The sequence below is a fragment of the Pleurodeles waltl genome, chromosome 4_1 (genome assembly GCF_031143425.1).
Source record: "Pleurodeles waltl isolate 20211129_DDA chromosome 4_1, aPleWal1.hap1.20221129, whole genome shotgun sequence".
Lineage (NCBI taxonomy): Eukaryota > Metazoa > Chordata > Amphibia > Caudata > Salamandridae > Pleurodeles > Pleurodeles waltl.
Window position 1 is genome coordinate 399,470,243 of NC_090442.1, and position 18,996 is coordinate 399,489,238.

Sequence of the window (18,996 nt, forward strand, 5' to 3'; positions counted from 1 at the left end):
TCTGTGCATGCTATTCCTTACTTTGAAATAGCACATACAGAGCCAACTTCCTACACCAGTCTATTTTCCAACTAACCCTTCCATTTCACTATTCAGGCACTCTGTCTTCCTGTTAGCTCCAATAGACCTATGGGTGTACGTTTCCACTTTAGAAATATATATCATATCCTATAATGTCACATCACAGGTGGCCATCTTGGAATGGGCTCTATTACAAAGAAAAAGATTTCTGAGATGGCTCCCCATGCATGTGTACAGACATACCACTGCCAATTTTTATTTTTTGTACTTTACTTTATAATTGCAAGATAGTTGGCAGGTTCTGAACAGTAAATTAAAAAATAAAGCTTTCATTGGATGCTGTGCAAACTATAAGAAGTGAGTGGCTTGACAGTAATTTGAAGGGGAAGAGGGAGCACATTGCCTCTCATCCTAGCACAGTTTACCCCATTGCATCCTGATAAATGCAGTACGCTCACTTCAAAGTTGCTATAGGTTTTCAACAAAGTTCATGCAGGTAGTGCTGTTATCTCTAGACACGTGTTTCTGGGTTTAGCCCTTCATCAGTAGAGAGCAGAAATAGCTGAGAGCAGATAAAAGTAATCCTGGATTGCTGGTATGCTGTCCAAGTCTTCACAGATCACTGTACCACTCCACAGGCACATAGGTGCATCTCAAGTGAGCTTATCAGCTCATTGGCTCAAGGGGGGCTTTTTAACACAAGAAGGGAGAGGGCACACTGCCTCTAATTCCAGCACGGTTCACCCAATGGCATCCTTTTAAGTGCAGTACATTTACTTCCAAGTTGCTGTAGTTATACACCAAAGTTGGAGCAGGCAGTGCTGTTATCTTTAGACGTGTTTCTGGGTTTAGCCATTCATCAGTAGAGAGCAGAAGTAGCAGAGATAAGTCATCTGGAGTTGTCGGTATGCTGCCCAAGTATTCATAGGTCAAGAGTGGCCTTCAGAGAACCTGTCAGGTATTGATCCACCAGTTATCCCCTCCTGTTCCAGCCATGTTCAGAGCCTTGACAAAGGGTCCGAGACCACACCCCGCCCTGCTTGTTGCATTATCACATGGTGGTGGTGTTGTCCATGAACACCTGAGCTATCCTCCCATTGACAGAGGTAAGAAATGCCTTGTCGGATTGCTCAGAGCTCCAGCAAGTTGATATGGAGTCGGATTCTGCTTGATCCCCACCTCTCCCAGATAGCCGCCCTATACAAGGAATTACATGTCTGTCACCACTGTGAAATCTGATTGGGGAAGGGAGAGGACTGCTTTTGACCCAATTGTTGTTTGTCAGCCACCACTGCAGGTCTTTTGCTGTTCCCTCCTACATCTGGATCATGACAGAGAGATTCCCCTGATTCTGTGTCCGGTGGAACTTTAGGTCCCAATACAGTGCCTGCATATGCCATCTGGCATGATTCACCAGTAGGATGCAGGAGGCCATGAGGCCCAGCAGCCTTAGAGTAATTCTTACCAAAATCCAGGACAGAGATTGAAACATTGGTAACATAGACTGAATATCCTGGAATCGCTGCTCGAGAGGATAAGCCCGAAACTGCACCATGTCCACAACTGGAAAAAGGGTTATCTGAGAGGGAGTGGGGTGACTTCGACACATTTAAAGTGAATCCCAGCGAATGCAGAAGGTTCGCCATAGTCTGAAGGTGAGAGATGACAGCCTGGGGCAAGCCTACCTTCAGCAGCCAGTTGTCGAGATAGGGTAAGGACCCTTCCCCTAGATAGAGGGAGACCCCTGATCTCCGCAGATGAGCTACCATCACCTTGGTGAACACCCGAGGGTTGGTGGCAAGGCCAAAGAGGAGCACAGTGAACTGAAAGTGCTTGTGACCTATCTTGAACCGCAGGTATTGCCTGTGGGCAGACAGGATGGGGATGTGGAAATATGCATCCTGCAAGTCCAACGCTACCAACCAGTCTCCTTGGTCTAGGGCAGATAAGACCTCAGCTAAAGTGAGCATCCTGAACTTCTCCTTCTTGAGGAAGAGATTTATCGTTCAGAGGTCTAAAATAGGTCTAAGACCTTTGTTCTTTTTGGGGATCAGAAAGTAGCGGGAATAACAATCTCTGACTACTTTTGATGTTGGAACCCTCTCTATGGCTTCCTTGGCCAAGAGAACCATAACTTAGATCCATGAGACTCCATCAGAGTTGAGGCCGGCGCTGTCAGAGAGGAACCCGATGGGGGCCTCCTCCAACTGCACATGGCCCGAATGTGCTCTGGAGAGGATGGCCCTCTCAAATACACTGTGCATGGCCTCTTAAAACTCCCACCTGGGCGGGTGTCACTCCAGCTCCCAGAAATGTGGGAAGGAATAGAGTCAGACCTGGCAATGGCTCCGCAGAACCTTGCCTGGAAGTCAGATGTTCCAAAGTCGTCATGTCAGCCAATGGATGAGGAGAAGTCGAAGCACGCTTTGACTTCTTGTGCTACTTGTGTCTCTTCCCTGAGTGTCCCGAGGTCTTGGAGTGGGACGAAGGGGACTTGGGCCTTCAGGAGTGGCCCTGCAACCTTCTCCTCGGTGGGGCCAGAGATTTCCAAGGAGCAATGCTAAGTGGCCTCAACCGCTAGGCCGCGAGCAGCTTTAGAGACCCCTCACTCAAAGCCTTTCGCGCTATGGCCCGGCAATCCGAGCACAACTTAAAGTTGTGGTCGCACTTGAGGCACCACAAACAGACCAGATGGAGGTCTGTAGCCAACATGGTGAAGTGACAGGTGCCACACGGTTTTAAAAATTGCCTTCCTTAAAGACATTCCTCCACACACTCAAAAAAATGTTCAACAAAACATTGAAAAAACCTGTCAAAAAGTGACAGAAGTTAGGTCTTTCTCCAGATCAGCGCTAACTGGCACAGAAAGAAAAGAACTGACGTCCGTGCACTGGGCTGACACATATATAGACATCACTTCAGCCACCAACAATGCCAACGTCACCGCATGGAACCGAACTAAGCCACCTGACAGTGCACAAGGTTCTACTCACATAAGAACCTTCCGGATCCAGTCTGATGTCTGGAAAATTCAAAGGTATTCTGAGAGAGACGAGAGAGACATCCATTCATGTGCAAGGGGCTAACCCAAAGTCCATTCTATATATTGTGTTGTTCACAATAGGTATTCAACAACAGATAGCTAAAGCTATTTGCAAGACCTCAAACAGATAAAGACAGAATCACATTGAACAATAAAAAAATAAAAATTAATGGTACAGCAATTTGTTACAAAACAATTTTACCTTATTTACATGATAATTTATTATGCTCACTAATGAAGGTGTTAAAAAATGTACAAAATGTGAGAAAGATGTCCTTTGTATCTAGCATTTGGTAAATGTTCAAGTGCTTGTTTATAAGAAGACGTCCTATACTTTAAAATGATTCTTCTCGAATAAAACTGACGAATTTTGAAAAATAATTGCTAAAGAACCTATTGCAATTTTTCTAATGTCTACAATTAAAAATAGAATAAATGTGGCCCTCAGGCGCACTCAACAGAGAACAAAGGTCAGTGCTTCATATGGAACCCGTGGTTTCCAATGCGGGGCACAGGCACTTATTTTTCTGCCTCAAGCATTTACTGCCAGCATAAGACACCTATAAGAAAGACGCAGAAAGAGAAAAACGAAAAAGCGTCACAAAGGGAGAAAGCAGAAAGCTGCTAGAATTACGCTGCCTCAGTATTCCGTGCTCGCACATTTAATTGCAGCAGCCGCGTGTTTCAGAGGGGAGCTTTTGCCAGTGGCACGTTTTTATTTACAAATTACGCACTGACAAAGGTACACAATCATACAAAACCCACAAACTGGCATTTTTGATGCATAAAAGCGATAGATGTCTTTAGGTCAGACCCGCGGTATGCCAACAAAATATAAAAGGCTTATCATTTTTTAACATTAAATTACGTATCGAGCTCATCTAATTTATCAAAAGCACTCTCTATCGCTTACTGGTCGGTGACTCTTCAGAAAATTCTAACCTTTGCATAGTTGGGTCTGATTTCTTTATTCAGAGTACCGAGGCGAGTTTTAGAACCGATCTGCAGCACGTGCTGCCCCACCTAACTGTGCTAGGTCAAGGATCTTTCAGTTCAAGCCTCACAAAAGGCCTAACCCCCACAGCTCCGAGGTCCGATGACTTTCCACATTCCTGCCCTTTCCGCAGCAATGGAGTGGAGAGCCCAAGTCACTGTTCTCCTATGTTGCAACATTATATTAGCCACTGTTACCAGATGACTTGTGCCAGTTGGGCACCTATCTGCATTCCTATTTTGCCACTTAACATTGCATTCTAAAAGTCGCAGTCTTGGTTTATGTCAGTTGAATTAAATGGCCTAACGTATCTGAAAGCATGAGTTATAAATGGAAATGGCAGGTCTGGAGCAGCTTGCTCTCGGTAAGATGGAGTTATCTGGTAAACCTCTGCGGTGTTGCCGCTCCACCGAGCTCGATGCAGGGAGACAGCTACCCGGACCTTGAAGCATTCGAGCAGGGAGTCGAGAAGAGCTACACGCTTCCCACACCCGTAGGTTATCGAGAAGCACTGCTCTTCACTATACTGCAACCACAAGGAAGCTCGGGGGAGGGATGCGGGAGAGGCTGGTGACGCACTTGGTAATTATAATGGTAAATATGATGAAGTGACACATGAGACTTCAAAAAACGGTTCATGTGATCATAAGGCACATGAAGTGCAAAAACACATGAATATACCGATACTTTGAATAATATCTATGAAACTGGTCTAAGGCAGGGACAGCTTTCAAAATGTGCCACCACCAGCCGTAATACAACAACCTCTTTAACACTTCAGCTGTGGTTATTTGATGAAGGATAATAACTCAAGCAGCGTTACAGGCAGATTACATTGCAGTATGGGGTCAAGAAAAACAAGCACTGCTAAAGCCAATAGGTCTGTTTTGGCAGGCTGGTGTAATAGTTATTTTTTTTCCACAAAAAAGAAAATATGCAGTCACTCAATCATGGCATCTTTATGTTTGCATTTTTAAATTTAAACTTTTACAGTTAAAAACCATTCATGGGCTGTTTTGCTAGCGATGTTATTTTCACACCAAGACGTTCATTTTCATTTTATTTCTATTATTTACAAAGGAGACAGAAATAGATTCTTCCCATTTTGGCTTTAGAAGTATTCACAGTCCCGAACCAGCATCAGTCACTGCTATGGACGACATTAGATCAATTTCGTATGGTGGTGGCAAAGCAGTCATGGTAACTGTTAGACCTCTCGGTGGCATTTTACACTATTAGTCACTCTGTGTTGCTTTCTTGTTTAAGTCAGCTAGAGGTTAGAGATAAGGCATTGTATCTACTAGGCTTTTTCCTCTCTGCAAGAGAATAATATGTCACCATCAATAACTTCTTCTCCAAAACATATTCTCTTCGATGTGGAGTGCCTCAGGGGTTATCACTTACTCTAACACTATTTCATCTCTATCTTACACCTCTTGGTAAGCTCATTCGATCTTTGATTCTTTGTGGTGTCATATGCAAACGACACCCAGATCATTGTATTCATCTTTAGTAATGAACAAGAGATTGTCACGTCACAGGTCGCAGCATGACCTGCAGCTCACGCCATTGCCTCCCTGGCATTCTGCGTTATACAATAGGACACAATAAACACTTACTTGCAGCCTGGGGAGTAATGCAAGGGGTTGCAGAAGGCCATTCTCCACCTAACGTGTTGGGTGGGCTGGAGGTATTCGTCTCCTTGTGGGCCATAATCTTGTTCTCCGTAGTTTTTTCTTCCCAGAATTCCAGAGGAAGGGTTTCTACTTAACTAGTCCATCATGGAGGCTCTATCACGTTTTCCTGCCAGCTCTTCCCAATCCATCATGGCGGCCTAAATGCTTCCTGTTAGAAATGGGGTTTTTGGATGGCAGTCAGGTTGCCCTCTGTCCAAGCAAGAACCCTCACTCTAGTCAGGGTAAGTCACACACAATCCAAAATCAGCCTGTGCTCACCCTCCGGTAGCTTGGCACAAGCAGTCAGGCTTAACTTAGAAGGCAATGTGTAAAGCATTTGTGCAATAAATCATACAACACCATAGCATAACACCACAAAAATACACCACACAGTATTTAGAAAAATATATAATATTTATCTGGGTATCTTCAGGTCAAAAACGATCTAAGTTGCAATACGAATTTGTAAAGTTATCACTGAGAAGTGATAGAAAGTGTCTTAAGTCTTTAGAAAGTAAACGAAGTCTCTTTCAAACACAAAGTACCTGGTTTCTGGTGGAAAATCTCCTCAGAGGGCCACAGGAGAAGAGGTGCGTGGAAAACTGGTGTGTGCGTCGATTTCTCCTCAGCACACACGGACTTGCGTCGTTATTTTCCACGCGGGGAGTCGGGCGTCGTTTTCCGGCGCGCGGACAGTCTCTTACTGTGGTTTGCGGGGAGTACCAGATGTCCCGGGTCTGTGCGTGGATTTTCCTGCTTGTTCTCCGGCTGCGCGTCGGTCTGCGGGGCTGCACGTCGAAATTACGATCTCACGGCAGGCGTCGCGTCGATTTCTCCTCTAGACTTCGATCTGGGGGGCTGCGCGTTGAAATTACGATCTCACGGCAGGCGTCGCGTCGATTTCTCCTCTAGAGGTCGGGCGGCGTTGTCCTTGCGAGGCCGTGCGTCGGATCTTCGATCGTCCCAAGAGCGTCGCATCGATCAGCGTCGGAGTGCGGCGTTTTTCTCGCTGCGAAACAAGCTGTGCGTCGAAATTTTCGGCGCACGGAGCGTCCAAGTAAAAGAGAGAAGTCTTTTTGGTCCTGAGACTTCAAGAAACAGGAGGCAAGCTCTATCCAAGCCCTTGGAGAGCACTTTCACAGCCAGACAAGAGTTCAGCAAGGCAGCAGGGCAACAGCAAGGCAGCAGGCCTTTGTAGAAAGCAGACAGGTGAGTCCTTTGAGCAGCCAGGCAGTTCTTCTTGGCAGGATGTAGTTTCTGGTTCAGGTTTCTTCTCCAGCAAGTGTCTGATGAGGTAGGGCAGAGGCCCTGTTTTATACTAAGTTGTGCCTTTGAAGTGGGGGTGACTTCAAAGAGTCTCTAAGAAATGCACCAAGCCCCCTTTCAGCTCAATCCTGTCTGCCAGAGTCCCAGTAGGGGGTGTGGCAGTCCTTTGTGTGAGGGCAGGCCCTCCACCCTCCCAGCCCAGGAAGACCCATTCAAAATGCAGATGTATGCAAGTGAGGCTGAGTACCCTGTGTTTGTGGTGTGTCTGAGTGAATGCACAAGGAGCTGTCAACTAAACCTAGCCAGACGTGGATTGAAGGGCACAACAAGATTTTAGTGCAAAGAAATGCTCACTTTCTAAAAGTGGCATTTCTAGAATAGTAATATTAAATCCGACTTCACCAGTCAGCAGGATTTTATATTACCATTCTGGCCATACTAAATATGACCTTCCTGCTCCTTTCAGATCAGCAGCTGCCACTTCAACAATGTATGAGAGCAGCCCCAATGTTAGCCTATGAAGGGAGCAGGCCTCACAGTAGTGTGAAAACGAATTTAGGAGTTTTACACTACCAGGACATATAACCACACAAGTACATGTCCTGCCTTTTACCCACACAGCACCCTGCTCTAGGGGTTACCTAGGGCACACGTTAGGGGTGACTTATGTATAGAAAAAGGGGAGTTCTAGGCTTGGCAAATACCTTTAAATGCCAAGTCGAAGTGGCAGTGAAACTGCACACACAGGCCTTGCAATGGCAGGCCTGAGACCAGGTTAAGGGGCTACTGAGGTGGGTGGCACAACCAGTGCTGCAGGCCCACTAGTAGCATTTAATCTACCTGCCCTAGGCACATGTAGTGCACTCTATCAGGGACTTACAAGTAAATTAAATAGTCAATCATGGGTAAACCAATCAGTAGTACAATTTACACAGAGAGCATATGCACTTTAGCACTGGTTAGCAGTGGTAAAGTGCCCAGAGGTCAAAAGCCAACAACAACAGGTCAGAAAAAATAGGAGGAAGGAGGCAAAAAGTTTGGGGATGTCCCTGTCAAAAAGCCAGGTCCAACATGACCCCCTACCAGCCTAAAGCCAGGGGAGAACAATCACTATCCTGATGTACTTCCCTGTTTGAGGCGACAGAACAAGGACCCAGGTCCACAACATCAGGGGCATGCTCCAGTTCTTCGCCTTCCTGACTCCAATTGGATCACTCTGTCCATACTCTCAGGGCCCACTAAGCCAACCCATGGGGAACCTTTCTCCTTACCTGCGGATCCCATCTGTGCAGCACCTAACCTTACTTTGCTCACAGATGTATCCCAGGAGAAGGATAGTACCACCATGACCAACACAGTGGTGTTGCCCACTCTACCCCCGGGGTGTGACACTTGTCCCCTCCCCAGGGATAACTCTGTCCACCCGGACAGCAAGCCACAGTGATTACTGACAGCTGCCAGGGATGAGAGCCAGGCCCCAGGCCTCTCAAATCTCTCCAACCACTGTGGCTGTGTAGAGAGTGGGGGGCGGTAGCCCCAGGTGCTGGGCACCCTTTAACCACTCTCCCTTCCACCAGGTCAGGGATGACAGCCTGAACCTGGTCCTCCCCTTTGGGGCTCTGTACCCTCCCTCCTGGAGCGGTACCCCCAGAGTCCAACATGGTCAGGGTGCTTACAGAAGTCACCCTGTACCATTCCTCCACCAGTGCAGGGCTGTTAACCTGCAACTGGCCCTCCAACCTGGGGCCTGTACCTTCAGGTTGGACTAGGTCCCGGGGTGAGGCTTCCCTCCCCCTGCCCTCCCTTCTGGGGTCCAGCACCCCCCAACTAGGAGTGGCCTCCTCAGAAGACAACATGGTAGGGGCACTGTTATCAGTAGCCCCTCCCTCCAGGTCCGGGGGCACACCCTGAACCTGGTCTTCCAGCCCAGGGTCTGTACCCTCAGACTGGATCACTGCCTGGCAAACCAGGACTTCCTGGGGGGCACACCTATCCCCCACCAGGTCAGAGTTTAACCTCTGCACCTGACCATTCAACTCAGAGTCACCACCCTGAAGTTGAACAATTGCCTGGCATGCCAGGACTTCCTGGAGGGCCCACTGACCCTCCACCAGGTCAGAGTTTAACCTCTGAACCCGGTTATCCAACCCAGAGTCAGCACCCTGAGGTTGGACAACTGCCTGGTACACCAGGACTTCCAGGGAGGCACACCTACCTCCCACCAGGTCAGAGTTTAACCTCTGAGCCTGGTGCCCCAACCCAGGGTCACCACCCTGAGGTTGGGCAATTGCCTGGCACGCCAGGACTTTCTGGGGGGCACACCTACCCCCCACCAGGTCAGAGTTTAACCTCTGAACCTGGTCATCCAACCCAGAGTCAACACCCTGAGGTTGGACAATTGCCTGGCACAGCAGGACTTCTTGGGAGGCACACCTACCTCCCACCAGGTCAGAGTTTAACCTCTGAACCTGGGTATCCAACCCAGGGTCACCACCCTGAGGTTGAACAATTGCCTGGCACGCCAGGACTTTCTGGGGGGCACACCTACCCCCCACCAGGTCAGAGGTTAACCTCTGAACCCGGTTATCCAACCCAGAGTCAGCACTCTGAGGTTGGACCACTGCCTGGTACACCAGGACTTTCTGGGGGGCACACCTACCCCCCAACAGGTCAGAGTTTGTCCCCTGACTCTCAAGGTCCTCCACTGGGGTCTGCAACCCCCTCTCAACCCTATGTCTGGACTTCTGCACCCCCTCACTAGGAGGGGTACTGCCAGACACCAGAACTGTTGGGATGCTGGCTACAGTCACCCCCCCAAGTTCTTCTGACACTGCGGGGCTTCCCTCAAAATGTGGCCCTACGGTACAGGCTAGGCTTCCCTCCTGGTGTTCCCTCGTGGAACCCTCTAGGACCTGGGACCTACCTGGGACACTACAATCCTTTCCCACCACACTCGGTTGGGAACCACCTAGACCACTCCCTTCAGGAGCACCCCCAAATGCCTCTTCAGACTCTCTGGTACTCACCCAGAAGTCTGCCTCCATTGTAAGTTCCCTGGGGTCAGAGAACTCACACTCCACCTGGTGTTGGCGTAGCTCTGGAAAATAAGGACCAGACATATGCTCTCCAGCAATTACATCATTCTGCCCTTCACATGTATTAACCACAGTACCCTTCACCCAACCACCCAGTAACTCAACCTTGGAAAAGCACTCTACTTCACCCTCCTGAGACTGGTGAGACAGTATCTGTCTGTCCCTGACACTCAACCCATACTCTTCTGGGATGTCTCTACACTCTATATCCAGGACGTCCACCAGGGGGGAACCCTTTTCTCTGTCACTCTCTGCTAGAGTCAGTAAAGTGTCCCTCCCCCAGTAGGAATATGACTCCCTGTGCCAGTTCCCCAATCCTTCTCAGGGACCCTGTGCATAACGGGAACTACCTCATACCCTTGAACTGCCTGGGGGTGTCAACTCCCTTCTTCAAGTTGGGCACCACATCTCTGGGCTTGTGCCCTTCTTCAGCAGTACTGGATGCAAGATTTTTGCTGCCACCATCTGAACTGGACTCAGCCCTTCCGGCCTCCAGTTTCAGCTCTTTACAGCTCAGCTCTTGAGCTGCAATCTTTTCTTCTTCCAGGGCTAAGAGACTTGCTGCCTCAGCCCTTTCAAGCTGCTCATCTAGCTCTTCCAAACACCGCTCTAGAGCTAGGAGCCCTTCATCTCCCACTAGTTCTCTTTCCTCATCTGAGTAGTCTTCCTCCTCATGTGAGCAGTCTTCCTCCTCATGTGAGTAGTCCTCCTCCTCATCTGAGGGGTACTTAGTCATTTGGTTTCTTGCTGCCTCTCTCTCTGCTCATCTTTCTTCCCCCCAGACTATGTAGGCATTTAGCATCTCCGCCTTAGTAGATCTCCTTGCTACAGGAAGGCCCCATTTTCTGCAAAGCTTCCTTAGGTTCGCCTTAGTGAGGTGGTCAGTAGGCACAAAGAATGAGTAGGTAAGCAATCTCATTGCTGACAAAGTCTTACTGGCAAGAACCAAAATCCAAAGTCCAAAATATCAATAGTATATCCAGGAGGACATCAGAGAACCAAAAGCAAAAAAGATGAAAAATCAAGTTGACCTTCAACTGTGGGTAGGTAGTGAAATACTTAGCTACTGTATGTCACTGCACAAACACAAGTCCTATCGTCACCGCTGATCACCAATGTTAGAAATGGGGTTTTTGGTTGGCAGTCAGGTTGCCCTCTGTCCAAGCAAGAACCCTCACTCTAGTCAGGGTAAGTCACACACAATCCAAAATCAGCCTGTGCTCACCCTCCGGTAGCTTGGCACGAGCAGTCAGGCTTAACTTAGAAGGCAATGTGTAAAGCATTTGTGCAATAAATCATACAACACCATAGCATAACACCACAAAAATACACCACACAGTATTTAGAAAAATATATAATATTTATCTGGGTATCTTCAGGTCAAAAACGATCTAAGTTGCAATACGAATTTGTAAAGTTATCACTGAGAAGTGATAGAAAGTGTCTTAAGTCTTTAGAAAGTAAACGAAGTCTCTTTCAAACACAAAGTACCTGGTTTCTGGTGGAAAATCTCCTCAGAGGGCCACAGGAGAAGAGGTGCGTGGAAAACTGGTGTGTGCGTCGATTTCTCCTCAGCACACACGGACTTGCGTCGTTATTTTCCACGCGGGGAGTCGGGCGTCGTTTTCCGGCGCGCGGACAGTCTCTTACTGTGGTTTGCGGGGAGTACCAGATGTCCCGGGTCTGTGCGTGGATTTTCCTGCTTGTTCTCCGGCTGCGCGTCGGTCTGCGGGGCTGCACGTCGAAATTACGATCTCACGGCAGGCGTCGCGTCGATTTCTCCTCTAGACTTCGATCTGCGGGGCTGCGCGTTGAAATTACGATCTCACGGCAGGCGTTGCGTCGATTTCTCCTCTAGAGGTCGGGCGGCGTTGTCCTTGCGCGGCCGTGCGTCGGATCTTCGATCGTCCCAAGAGCGTCGCGTCGATCAGCGTCGGAGTGCAGCGTTTTTCTCGCTGCGAAACAAGCTGTGCGTCGAAATTTTCGGCGCACGGAGCGTCCAAGTAAAAGAGAGAAGTCTTTTTGGTCCTGAGACTTCAAGGAACAGGAGGCAAGCTCTATCCAAGCCCTTGGAGAGCACTTTCACAGCCAGACAAGAGTTCAGCAAGGCAGCAGGGCAACAGCAAGGCAGCAGTCCTTTGTAGAAAGCAGACAGGTGAGTCCTTTGAGCAGCCAGGCAGTTCTTCTTGGCAGGATGTAGTTTCTGGTTCAGGTTTCTTCTCCAGCAAGTGTCTGATGAGGTAGGGCAGAGGCCCTGTTTTATACTAAGTTGTGCCTTTGAAGTGGGGGTGACTTCAAAGAGTCTCTAAGAAATGCACCAAGCCCCCTTTCAGCTCAATCCTGTCTGCCAGAGTCCCAGTAGGGGGTGTGGCAGTCCTTTGTGTGAGGGCAGGCCCTCCACCCTCCCAGCCCAGGAAGACCCATTCAAAATGCAGATGTATGCAAGTGAGGCTGAGTACCCTGTGTTTGTGGTGTGTCTGAGTGAATGCACAAGGAGCTGTCAACTAAACCTAGCCAGACGTGGATTGAAGGGCACAACAAGATTTTAGTGCAAAGAAATGCTCACTTTCTAAAAGTGGCATTTCTAGAACAGTAATATTAAATCCGACTTCACCAGTCAGCAGGATTTTATATTACCATTCTGGCCATACTAAATATGACCTTCCTGCTCCTTTCAGATCAGCAGCTGCCACTTCAACAATGTATGAGAGCAGCCCCAATGTTAGCCTATGAAGGGAGCAGGCCTCACAGTAGTGTGAAAACGAATTTAGGAGTTTTACACTACCAGGACATATAACCACACAAGTACATGTCCTGCCTTTTACCCACACAGCACCCTGCTCTAGGGGTTACCTAGGGCACACGTTAGGGGTGACTTATGTATAGAAAAAGGGGAGTTCTAGGCTTGGCAAATACCTTTAAATGCCAAGTCGAAGTGGCAGTGAAACTGCACACACAGGCCTTGCAATGGCAGGCCTGAGACCAGGTTAAGGGGCTACTGAGGTGGGTGGCACAACCAGTGCTGCAGGCCCACTAGTAGCATTTAATCTACCTGCCCTAGGCACATGTAGTGCACTCTATCAGGGACTTACAAGTAAATTAAATAGTCAATCATGGGTAAACCAATCAGTAGTACAATTTACACAGAGAGCATATGCACTTTAGCACTGGTTAGCAGTGGTAAAGTGCCCAGAGGTCAAAAGCCAACAACAACAGGTCAGAAAAAATAGGAGGAAGGAGGCAAAAAGTTTGGGGATGTCCCTGTCAAAAAGCCAGGCCCAACACTTCCTATATATCACTTCCTGTATTTGTGTATATGAGGAGCAGAACTGTCTTTCTCCTTTGTGCTGCAACACTCTTCACTCCTGCTGGTGTGTCTTAGCTCCTGCTGGTGTATCTTCACTCCTGCTGGTGCTTCCTTGCTCCTGCATGTGATTCTTGTTCCTGTTGCTTTCCTTCCGAACCTTTCTATTCACCTGGTTCTGCAATTTTCACTATCCTTATGTGCACCTTCTGAACCTTGCTGCAGTCCTGATCTTCTTCCATCAGTACCAGTCCTCATCAGCCTCTCGGAAACCCGACCACCATCAAAGGTTTTTTCCCTTTTGAGCTTTTTTGTCTTGGGGGGCTCCTTCTGGAGGGCACCATTTTCTTAAAGCCTCCACTGCCTGCGGCAACATGGCTACCAGAAGGGATCACCATTACCTTTGGCAGATAAGGACATTCAATACCTGGACTCGTAGATTTTCCCATCTCTCCAAGGCTGCAAATAGAAGTCTGTCCACTGAAGGAACCTAATAGAAATAGCTCTTACGTATCACAACTGCCTGCAGGCCATTGGAGTCTGGATGAAAGACAACTGTTTAAAACTTAATGCTGAAAAAATTGAGGTCTCATTTTTCAGTAAAAATCTATTTTTTGGAACCACCTTGTAGTGTTTCTGTGCATTGGGCTCTCCTACTGTTACCGCAAAAACAGTGAGGGATCTGAGGGTCATCTTTGACAATATGCTCAGGTGTTCTGCTTTGACAAATCAGGTAAATTCCCCATTCTACAATATCATTAACATTCTTAAGAAGATCTTCCCTTATATTCCATTGGTGCTGCAGAAGTCAGTGGTGGTAGCTATGATTTCATCTTACATCCACTAATGCATTGCTACTCATCTGAACATATATCAACAGTCTCTAAATAAGCTTCAAGTGGTTCAAAACACTTCTGCTGGATTAATAATGGACATACCCAAATTTCAGCCGGTTTCCAAAGAACCATTCCACTGGCTCGCAGTAAGGAAGTGCATTATATTCAAATCTTTAAGTATAGCACACCAGGCCTTACATAATTGAGGCCCAAAATGCATCAGATTCAAGTATCTTTGGTGTGTCCCCTACAGGAATCTTCGGTCTACTTTCTCTAAGAATGTGGTAGTACACAAAGTGGCCTGCTTCTCCTGGGGTGAAAGATGTCTCTCATGGACAACAGCCAGAATTTGGAAAAATCCTTCCCTCCATATTAAGGCCCGTATTTACAAGCGACCTGCGCTGCCGGTGCGTCACTTCTTGTGATGCACCAGTGGCGCAGGCTGCTGACCCATATCTACAAGGCCACGCAAAGCTATTTGCTTGGCTTTTCATGGCATTGTAGATAGAGAGTAAGGCAATGCAGCGCAGGTCGCTGCATTGTCTCACTCTGCGCCAGGGAGACATTTCCATGGGTGCTGCATGGGTGTTCCCACGCAACTTCAATGGATTTTGATGCAGTCTCAGATTTACAAGGTTTTGTAGACCTGAGAATGCGTCAAAAGCCTACGGCACCCCAGGGGTGGCATAAGAGTGTTGCAACAGGAAAAAATATTTTCATTTCTCCTCTTTCTTTCCTCTTCATGTGTGTGCTGCATTTTGCAGCACACATAGAAGGAGGAAATTGCCTCCATTGATTGCTTTTGAGCAAAAAGCTGTCCCTTCCTGCTCAAAAACAATCATCCTCACAATGCAGACACCCTTGCTCTATGGTGCAAGAGTGCCTGCACTGGCGCATGGCAGCAATTGTGCACCAGCGCAGAGGGAGTGGACAGAAATGCACCTTGTCTTGTAGATACAGCACAATTTTGCCCTTTTCCGGATGTGCAGGGCAGAACAGCAAGGCGCTTGCTGCGCCGCCCTGTGCCACGGGCCTTGTAAATATGGCCCTAAATCTATTGAGAGTTATATTCATTTTAGAAAGGCTCTAAAAATATGGCTATTTTCAAGCTAGACCTTTTTTCCGGCCACAACTTTATAGCTATTTTCAGCATCTTAGTAGCTTCTTCTAGTGTCAAGGGTACTCTGGGTATTAGAGCGCTCAATAACCATCTTTTCATTATATTTTCTTTCATTTCAACCAAGCACTTAAATTTCAGGAAGCTACAATATTACAATGTCATGTAAACATTTAATAATATCAACTTTGACAAGCATTGGTAAAGCCAATTGGTCTCGATAAGGAGAACTTTTGGCTTTACAATGCTTTGCCGCCAAATTGTACAAAAGCAAAGCAGCCAGCACTAATGGTTCTGAAAAAAAATGCATTTGTGCTGGCTGCATCATAGTTCTTTATTTTTGTTACTTTTTAGCTAGGAGATCCCAAAAGACAACACAGTTTGGGAGAGACAGACGCTGGTCAAGTCAAAGGGGAGGCGGAGCACACAGACATTTGGGTCTGCGGCAAGCAGGCAGACAATAGAGAGTGGGTGAAAGTGGAAGCAGACAAACAACTGATAGTAGGTGGGAAGTGCAAGGACAAACACATGGACAACGGAGAGATGCTGGAGAGGTGGGACAACCACATGGACAAGAGTCAGTGGGTAGGATGGTGTCTCAATCCCAAGGTCAACGGAAAGTAGGTCCTAGGGTGAGGACAACCACAAATACATCAAATGGTGAGTGAGACCATCTGAAGTAACAACATGGAAAACAGAAGAGTGGTTGCAAGGGGCTGGGGGCAAGCAGATGGACAATGTGGAGGGATGGAGGCAACCACGCAACAATGGGGAATGTGCAAAGGGGCTGGGTCAAGCACACAGACAACAGAGGGGGGATCCACAGGGTCTGGGGCAAGCAGACAGAGGGGAAGGGGGTAAGTAGACAGACGGAAGAGGGTGGGTGTGAGAGGCTGGGACAAGGAGATGGACAAAGGAGGGTGGTCAGGGGAGACTGGGGCAGCACACATGCAACTGACGGTAGTTGGGAGAGGCTGGGGCAAGCACACAGAAAACGGAGGGTTGGGTGGTTGGTTTGCGGGAGGAATACAGACCTTGGGGGGATGGGCAGGAGCTGGTACAAGCACACAGATGGGACTAGTGGGAAAGAAGCACACAAGAGGGACAGTTGAAAAACACAAGCATTCTTGTGGAGTGCTAGAGCAGAAAGGAAAATGTAGCACCTGAAAAAGTGAGCACTGGCAGGACACATGCTCTGGGGGAGGGACAGCACATGAAATGGAATGAAGGCTACAGAAGCTGATACATAATAAGCATGCAAACCAGAATGACAATTAAACCAACCAATGGCAATCAAGGGGTGGCATCAAAGTTCCCTGTAATGTATCAACAAGTCTTGCAAGAAACAGTGCATGCACTTTCAAAATATAAAAAGGACTGCAGACTAAATAAATAGTCTGTATGTACATTTATTCCAAAAAATGAAATACATTTTAAAGGGCCCACTTTGATCAAGATTTGCAACTAAGAAGAACATAACTACTTTTAGGTAGATGTAAACAATGTACACAGGCTTTGTTTGTGCTGTCACTCAAAGTGAAGGAAGCCAGTGGGTAAAGTGGGCTGAGCCACTGCCCCATGCTTTAAGTTGTGGTGTGTGGAAACAAAATGTGAAACACAATTTAACAGACCCATACAGTAGATGAAGTCTGCTGACCGAAACCCCTCTGTGCCGGTATGTTATGCATGATTTGTTTTAGGAAAATACATTGTCCAGACAGAATTCTAAAGTCCAGAACCAAAAACAAGTGGATAGTGGACGCAGGAAAATAAAACACAGAACAAAGTCATAAATGTTATGCTGAATGAAAACAGGAGCACATTGCCACTGATCAGAGTTCACATATTCACAGACTAGAGCCTTTCGGAGATGGCTCCAGGGAAAGGAATAGTTCAGGATTATTCAGTGCAAAGAGAGAACGGTGCTGAAAATCGCATCCTCCTCTTCAGCATCCTTAGGCCCCCATTGGCACTCCAGATTATAAATATTGTACTAGCCGCAATGGCTGTGAGAAGCAATCAAGCCATTATCCCCTCAGCGGATAAAGAGCCGAAGAACTATAAAAAGATTATTGCACTGCGGAGGTTTCCTTTAATCACCAGCTCATCCATACAGCAGGTGTTAGAACATTAAACTATGTTAAGCTGTAGATAAATATTTAAGCCTTATATAATTGCAATAACCAAAATAGCTTCTTTATCCTACACTCAAAGACTTGAGTGCACACTTCCACATGTCTTCAAGTGCTAATCGTCTTTTACATGTAATGTGCCTGGATCTGCTGATTACAATTGTTTGTTGTGTGTTTGCAATTGCAGGTGATTGCTATGACCCACGTTTCTTCAAGGACTGCCTTGATTGGCTGGCCCTTGCCTATTCCTTTACAAACAAAGCACTCAGTGCTCGTCTTCTAAAAGTACTTAGTATGTTTCTGAATGCTCCATTGCTTTTATGCTGCTCCTCTTATGAACGTGCTGCAGTTCTTAATCAAGCAATGGTCTTGTGCCATTTATGTAAAGCATCAGCTCTTCGGGGCTTATCCTGCTTGTAGTTAGAATGCTCTCGTATACATCTTACATACAAAACTGGTCTTCCCTACTGTACCCTTTATACTCTGCAGCAGGAACCACAACGTAATCAAGACGTACATACTGATGCAGGGCATCACATGTGCAAAGGCTGTTTGATTCTTCCTAGTCGTGTTTCACATCAAAACAACCTATTTGATTGATATATTGTCATTTATATTCCCGATCACAACTTCAAAACATGTATGGGGCCATTTAAACCCGTACACAAAATCTGGAGCAAATAGTTCACTGTGTGATTTCCCGAGGCATGGAGTGGGCTCCCATCTGTGTGCCCCATTTACAGTACCTGAAGAAGAAGCGGCCGCCTTGCTTGCGAAAATGTGACCGTTGCGTACACAGTGTGTGATTTTTTTCTTTACAATTTGCACTCAATTACTAGCAGTGAAAATACAAACAACGAACTGGAGCTGTGATGACTCACCCGGAAATTAACTAGTAGTAAAATAAGTAAAAAAATGATCGCATCCCTTATCGCTCTATTGCCTGAGTTTAATGGGTTATCATGAAGTAGCGGAACCTGTTTCACATCACCCTCAATCACGACAGATCTCAGCTGCTTCGATGAAGTACATTAAGTAATATATTTCCCTGAAAGCAGTGCACTGGGTAGACCATCTTATTGATTTGTGAATAAGTAGATGAAGTACCTTTACTAGAGATCATAAAAGGTCTGGGCTTCCAATGTAAAAGTCATACATTATACCGATTAAGGAAATACGACCTCAAATATGGGTAAACGAGCAGTCAAATGATACTCGAGTGAACCCAGGCGTGCTCCCCTTCTCATTTACCTCATAATTGAGGAGTACTTCTCTGGAGTTTACTCTCTCAACGACTGTCACGACGTGTAAAAAACTAATATAGAAGAAAAATGTAGGAGGGAGATTATGTGATAAAAGCAACCTGTATATCACACTAAAAGGTGAACGTCACTAACTGTTGCAGCCAGGCTACACGTAATAACTTAGGCCACCAGAAACGTATTCTCTAAGGACTGGTGGCATTCTCATAGGCGTATGAATACTACCCCATTGAAAAATGACCCCAACAAA

General features: G+C 46.9%; 1 protein-coding gene across 1 annotated transcript in view; it reads right to left on the reverse strand.

Moving 5' to 3' along the window:
* Positions 1–18,996, reverse strand: part of LOC138287793 (guanylyl cyclase inhibitory protein-like) — a 203,257-nt gene that overhangs the window by 164,049 nt on the left and 20,212 nt on the right. The gene's annotated exons all lie outside the window — the stretch shown is intronic.